Raw genomic sequence first — 6,836 nt, 5'->3', positions numbered from 1 at the left:
AAACGAATAGTCAAAGCAATAATGGAAGATGTCTTGTATTGTTGAATGTGGAGGAGAGACCATTTTGCAGGGTGGTTCAATGGTTGGCTAACATTTTCGTGCGTCTTGATATTTCTGGGTTAGGTAGAGTTCTCGCATATGTGGAGGCGAGGTCCTGCGCAAATTCGATATCATCAGTTTGAGGATGAAAAGTTGTGTATTATGAGGGATTATGGTGATGTGTGGTGAGGCCATGGCTGTCAAGTGGGCCGGGCTGTGCCAACCCAAAATCGGCCTGTTAAAATTAATCGGGTTTTGGACCGGGCTGGGTACAGGTTGGGGTTAAGTGGGCTGGGCCGGTCCGAGCTCAACAATAAAAATTTTAAAAACAACCCTAACCCAACCCACTTAACCCAACCCGGTCAAACCCGATTAAAATTTGATCAAATCCAGTCAAATTTTTTTTTTTTAAAAAAACTTATTTTCAATATATACAATATATACCCACCTATATACATTTTAAATATGTTAACCAATATATATACACTATATATATAGTATATACTACATTAGAATTTAAAAAATATATACACAATTACACATATATACGCACCATTCAATATATACGACTATACGTACTACTTTAAATAAAACATATACTACAACATATATATACTACAATATATATAAGTATATATATAGAGTTATATACTAATATATAAAACATATACGCATGTATACATTAAATATACACGTCTATAGAAGATATATATACAAATATACGCTCCATTCAATAGATATGTACTACTTTAAGTAAAACATATACTACAATATATATAGTTATATACTAATTTATAAAACATATACAGATGTGTACATTAAATATACACGTCTATAGATGATATATACACAAATATACGCACCATTCAATGTATATGTATTACTCTACTTTAAATAAAATACACTACAATATATATATATATATATATATATATATATACTAATTTATAAAACATATACACATGTATACATTAAATATACACGTCTATACAAGATATATACACACATATACGCACCATTCAATGAATATGTACTACTCTACTTTAAATAAAATATACTACAATATATACACATTACAATATATATATATATATATATATATATATATATATATATATATATATCTATGTATCTATATATATAGTAATATACTAATTTATAAAACATATACACATGTATACGTTAAATATACACGTCTATAGAAGATATATACACACATATACACACCATTCAATGTATATGTACTACTTTAAATAAAATATACTACAATATATATACATTACAATATATGTATATATAGTTATATACTAATTTATAAAACATATCCACATGTATATATTAAATATACATGTCTATAAAAGATATATACATATATATACGCACCATTCAATATATATATTGTACTTTAAATAAAACATACACTACAATATATATATACACACACACACAGAGACACACACACACACACACACACACACATATATATATATATATATATATATTATATACACTACAATATACATACAATTTATAAAACATATACACATGTATACATTAAATAGACACATCTATAGAAGATATATACACAAATATACAAAACATATGCTACTTAATATAATAAATTATTAATAATATATTATAGTAAATTAATAATATATTAAAATTAAGCTTTTAATTTAAACTAGAAATTCAATTTAAATCATTAAATGAAAAAAATTACAAAGTAAGGACTAAGGAAGGAGTGAATGAATGTTGAATTTTATTGATTGTGAAATGATCCAAAATTTATAATGCACATGAATGAAAAATCTACAAATTATGCATCATTTTTTTCAACTCATTCATGTTAATATTAACGGGAAATTGCATAGGATAGTCAAAATCAACGGGGGCAAAACCGTGCATTGGACTTGATTCTGCTGAGTTCTCCCGTGAAGACCTAATTTCTTCAAGTTTTACCTCGTCGTTCGGCTCCGGTTCCATTCCTTGGTTTCTTCTTTCCGCTCTAATCCAATCTCTGAGGCAAACTAGAACATTTATTGAATTGCTTTCCAATGAGTGTCGGTTGTCTCCAAGCTGCTGTCGTCCTTGACTAAAGGCGCTCTCTGATGCAATGGTTGACATTGGAACATTCAAGATATCTCTAGCTAATCTTGAAAGCACAGGATATTGTGTTTCATTACTCCTCCATCAATCCAACGTGTTGATCCGTCGTCTGCGATCCTCTGCGACGACCGAAGATAATATTTCAGCTCTTCCCGATAACTTGATGTGTAAGTTCTCTCATCAACACTGTTCAACAAGGTAAATCATAAAAGAAATCAGGAAAACTACTAAGTGCGAGCATTTTAGAAGATGATGGCTCCTCGGGAGGATGAGGAGCGACATTTGGAGTGATATTTGTAGGTACGGCTAAGTCAAATAGATCAGCATAGTGATTATATAACTTTTCTATGTATTCATTTGCATCACCTATAGCCATCCACAAATCAGGTTGTACTTGTTCAGAATCATTGTTAGTATTTATTTCTAAGTTAGCATAAATAATAGTACTAAAGTGGCACATAGTACTATATTTCATGCACGAATTTAGCATAGCACCAACCAAGTAAATAGGGGGAATCGAAAAAAAATATTTTTTAAATTTAGTAAACATGACACCAACAGCTTCTTTATAACATTCTTTATTTTTATATTCTTTGAGCAAACCAGAAATATCGGCTATATATGCCAAAATATTACAAACAATAGGATAATAAGCACCGAAAAATTCAACCGTAGCTACATTAAAAATTTCTAAAAACTTAACAAGATCATTAATTACAACCCAATCAGAATCATGTAGCATGCAATCAGTAGAATTAGCAAATGAATCACAATGTTGGTTAAAAGCTAGTGTAATAGAAACTCTATATTTATAACAAGTTTTTAAGAAATCATACGTAGAATTTCATCTAATATCAATTTCCTCAGGCATTAATATCGGTGCAAGTCCATTTTCTTGACATTTAATTTTAAATTCTCTAATTCTTTTTCTTCGATTATTTCCTTAAACAAAACCAACAGCAAAACAAATTTTTTCAATATAAAGCTCAAAAAAATCAAGACCATCTTTTACAATTAAATTATATATATGACATGCACACTTAATATGAAAAATTTCAGGCAACGGTGGAGATAGCTTAGATTTTAATTTTTTTTATATCAGTCTTATTGTTAGAAGCATTATCAAAAGCAATACATAAGATTTTATTTTCTATGCCATAAAATCTGACAACTTTAACAATAGAATCAACAATAAAATCTCCAGTATGTTTACGATCTTCATCATATAAAAAAGCAAGAATACGTTTTTGCATCACAAAATTACTATCTATCCAGTGACAGATAACGACTAAATAATAATTTTTATTTACAGCACGACCAAGATCAGAAGTTAGGGACAATCTACAATATTGAATATTTTTTAACAATGTTGATAAATAAAAACAATATTGTGAATGAAGTCTAAAAATATCAGATCGACAAGTACTTCTAGGAGCACCATTAACATAGGATTATAAATTGCTTGAATATAATGAATAAAGGCATCAGAAGAAGGAAAACTAAAAGGCAAACAACCCACAACTATCATTTTAGCTATTTCTTCCCGGTCCCTCAATTTATTATACTTTTTCGTTACCTGACCGGTTGCTGGGTCCATTCTAGTTTGCGTTGGCCCACCAACATCCCCATCACCTCGTAATATTTAACTCTCTTTCGTGAGCATCACCTATATGTCTCATTAACGTACCCGTACCCCCTTGCTTGCCTCCTCTTTTATGCTTATATATTTGTTGACAAATATTGCATTGCACCTCAGTATCTGATATACGTTCAAAAAATTGTCATGCAATACTAGTTGTTTTACGAGGTCTTGGGGCACAGGGAGGACGGGAAGGAAGATTAACCGATTCAGATCTAACGTTAGCATTTCCTACTGCGGGTGTCTCACCAATATTTTCATCATCTTCGTCTAAATTAATCGCATCTACTTCATTTTCTTCTTCTATATCATAATTTTCCTAAGCTTTTACATAATTCATATCATGAGCACCTACACCTATTTCTTCCTCAAAAGCTGTACCAAGCGGTATCGGAGGCGAAGACACACAGGTATATCTACTACTTGAACTACCTCTACTGCTAGTAATTCACTTTTTACTACCACTACCGCTTTTGGGACAAAAATTTTTAACATCTTTAGTAGCGATGTTTCTTAATTTATCCATAGTATAATTTAAATTAAACTAAAAAAATACAAAATACACAAATATAATAAAATTAAATATTAAACAATTAATACAATAAATAAAAATTAAACGTAAGAGATGGGACGGCAATACCAAATTTTGGAAGTATCCGAAGGTTACGACTTTAGAAACTTCCACTCGTACTTTGTAAACGCAAAATTAAAAAATTAAAGTGAGCACTTTAGGAAATTAAATATATTGAATATTTGAGAATTGAGAATTGAGATTTGAGAGAGTGAAAAATTGTGTGAAAAATGATTTTAAGGTATAGGGTATTTATAGAATTTTTTTTGGGATTAAAAAATAATTTTAAAAGTAATATTTTTTTCTAATATATGGGCCTAAACTAGCCGTTGGACCAATTTTCTTTTTTTAAAATAACATTAAATCGGGCTGGTTAACCGGCGGGCCCTAATCGGGTTGGGTTCGGATCGGGTTAACCGAGCCCAAATTAAAAAAAAAAAAAAAGGCCCGGGACCCGATACCCTAAAGCACTTGGGCTTACCGGGTCGGGTCAAACCTTATCGGTTTCACTAAGTGGGCCGATTCGGGCCGGGTAGGGCCGGGTCAACCCGTCCCAATTGACACCCTTAGGTGAGGCTAAGGAGGCGATTTTGGACCAGGACGGTATTCTGATGATTAAGGGATAGATGTGTGTTCCTAGTGTGGGTGAAGCTCATTGTTTGCGCTGTTCCATTCATCCAGGTGCGGTGAAGATGTATCATGACCTTAAACAGCATCATTGGTGGTGTGGAAAGAAGAGGGATGTTTCAAAGTTTGTGGCTAAGTGTTTGAATTACCAACAAGGTGAAATATGAGCACAGGAGAACAAGTGGATTGCTTTAAATAATGCCCATTCCTGAGTGGAAATGGGAGCGTATCACTATGGATTTTGTAGTTGGGTTGCCTCAGGCTTTAGGGAAGTTTGATCCTTTTTGGTTGATTGTGGACATATTGACCAAATCAGTCCATTTTGTGTCTGTGAAAATGAGCTATAATACAGAGAAATTAGCCAAGATCTATATTCCTGAGATAGTTCGATTGCATGGCGTGCCTATTTTAATCATTTCAGATAGAGGTACTAAGTTCACTTCAAACTTTTGGTGTACTTTGCAGCGGGAGATGGGTACTCAGTTGGATATGAGTACAATATTTCATTTCCAGACAAATAGCTAGTCAGAGCAGACTAGTCAGGTGTTGGAAGACATGTTGCGGCCTTGTATAATGGATTTTAGGGGTCATTGGGATCGGATTTTACCCTTAGTGGAGTTTGCTTATAATAATAGCTACCATTCTAGTATTTAGATGGCTCCGACTTTGTATGGTAGGAAGTATAGGTCCCCAGTTGGGTGGTCCGATTCTTCCGAGGTTAGACCTTGGAGGACTGATTTGTTAAGAGATTTGAAGGACCGAGTGAGACTAATTCAGGATCGATTTTTTGCGGCTCAGAGTAGACAGAAGTGTTATGCTGACTAGAGGGTCCGTGACTTGATGTTCATGCAAGGTGAGCGGATTTTATTAAAAGTATCACCCATAAAGGGTATGATGAGGTTTGGGAAGAAAAGAAATGTAGCACCTCGCATTTTGGGCTAGAATGAAAACTGTCATTTCTATGCGTAGATGATCCAAAAGCCATAAATCCTATGCAATTTTGGCATGTTAATCAATTATGTAGTATGGGAACCTATTTGAGCATGAATTGAGATCATAGATGTCCCTTAACTCAAAGACGAGTTGAAAGCTTTCCTACCGTTCGAGTTTGAGTGAGCGTCGAAATTTGGGTCAATTTCAATTGACCATAAATCTTTGTATATAACGAATTACAGGGCCTACTATATATCAAATAAAAGCTCTTCGAATTGTCTTTCTAACAATACTAATTTCGTCAAAATCTGATACTTGAGCAAAACATTATGGTAATTTTCATAACTGAGACAGTAACATCTCGTGATTAGCGTACGACACACGCTCTGTCGTATGCACCCAATTTCCAGATCCTGTTTTCACGTTTTTAAGGGTAAAAGTGGTATTTTCCACCCCCTATTCAGCCATAACACGGGATTAAATCCCCCAAACACCAAAATAAGGTCATTCTCTCTCAAAATCACCAAGAATACTTCTTAGGGTTTCAACCCAAAGATCAAAATGTCTTAAGATTTCACCGTGGGTTTTCAATAATTCTTCGAGATTCGGAATCTCCATTGCGAGGGATACAAGAAGCATCCATCAATTGTTAGAATAGCATCCCTAAAGCATGAGTTCATTCAAGAGTTATAAATTAAGGTACGTGGGGTTTTTCTAAAATTTCATGGGCAAAGAAACCATCTTTATTTCATGCTAACGGTTTAGAAATCATGATTTTTAAGAAAGGAATTTTGAATTTACGATTACTAGTATGTTTTAGAAGCCTTGTTCAGTATTGTGTTGGTCTTTAGGCCTTTCCCCAAATTGATTTGAAACTCTATATATATATGTATTCATGTGTTTAAGAATGAATATACAATT

Source organism: Capsicum annuum, unplaced genomic scaffold (genome assembly GCF_002878395.1).
Source record: "Capsicum annuum cultivar UCD-10X-F1 unplaced genomic scaffold, UCD10Xv1.1 ctg2069, whole genome shotgun sequence".
NCBI lineage: Eukaryota > Viridiplantae > Streptophyta > Magnoliopsida > Solanales > Solanaceae > Capsicum > Capsicum annuum.
This window is presented reverse-complemented; position numbering follows the sequence as displayed.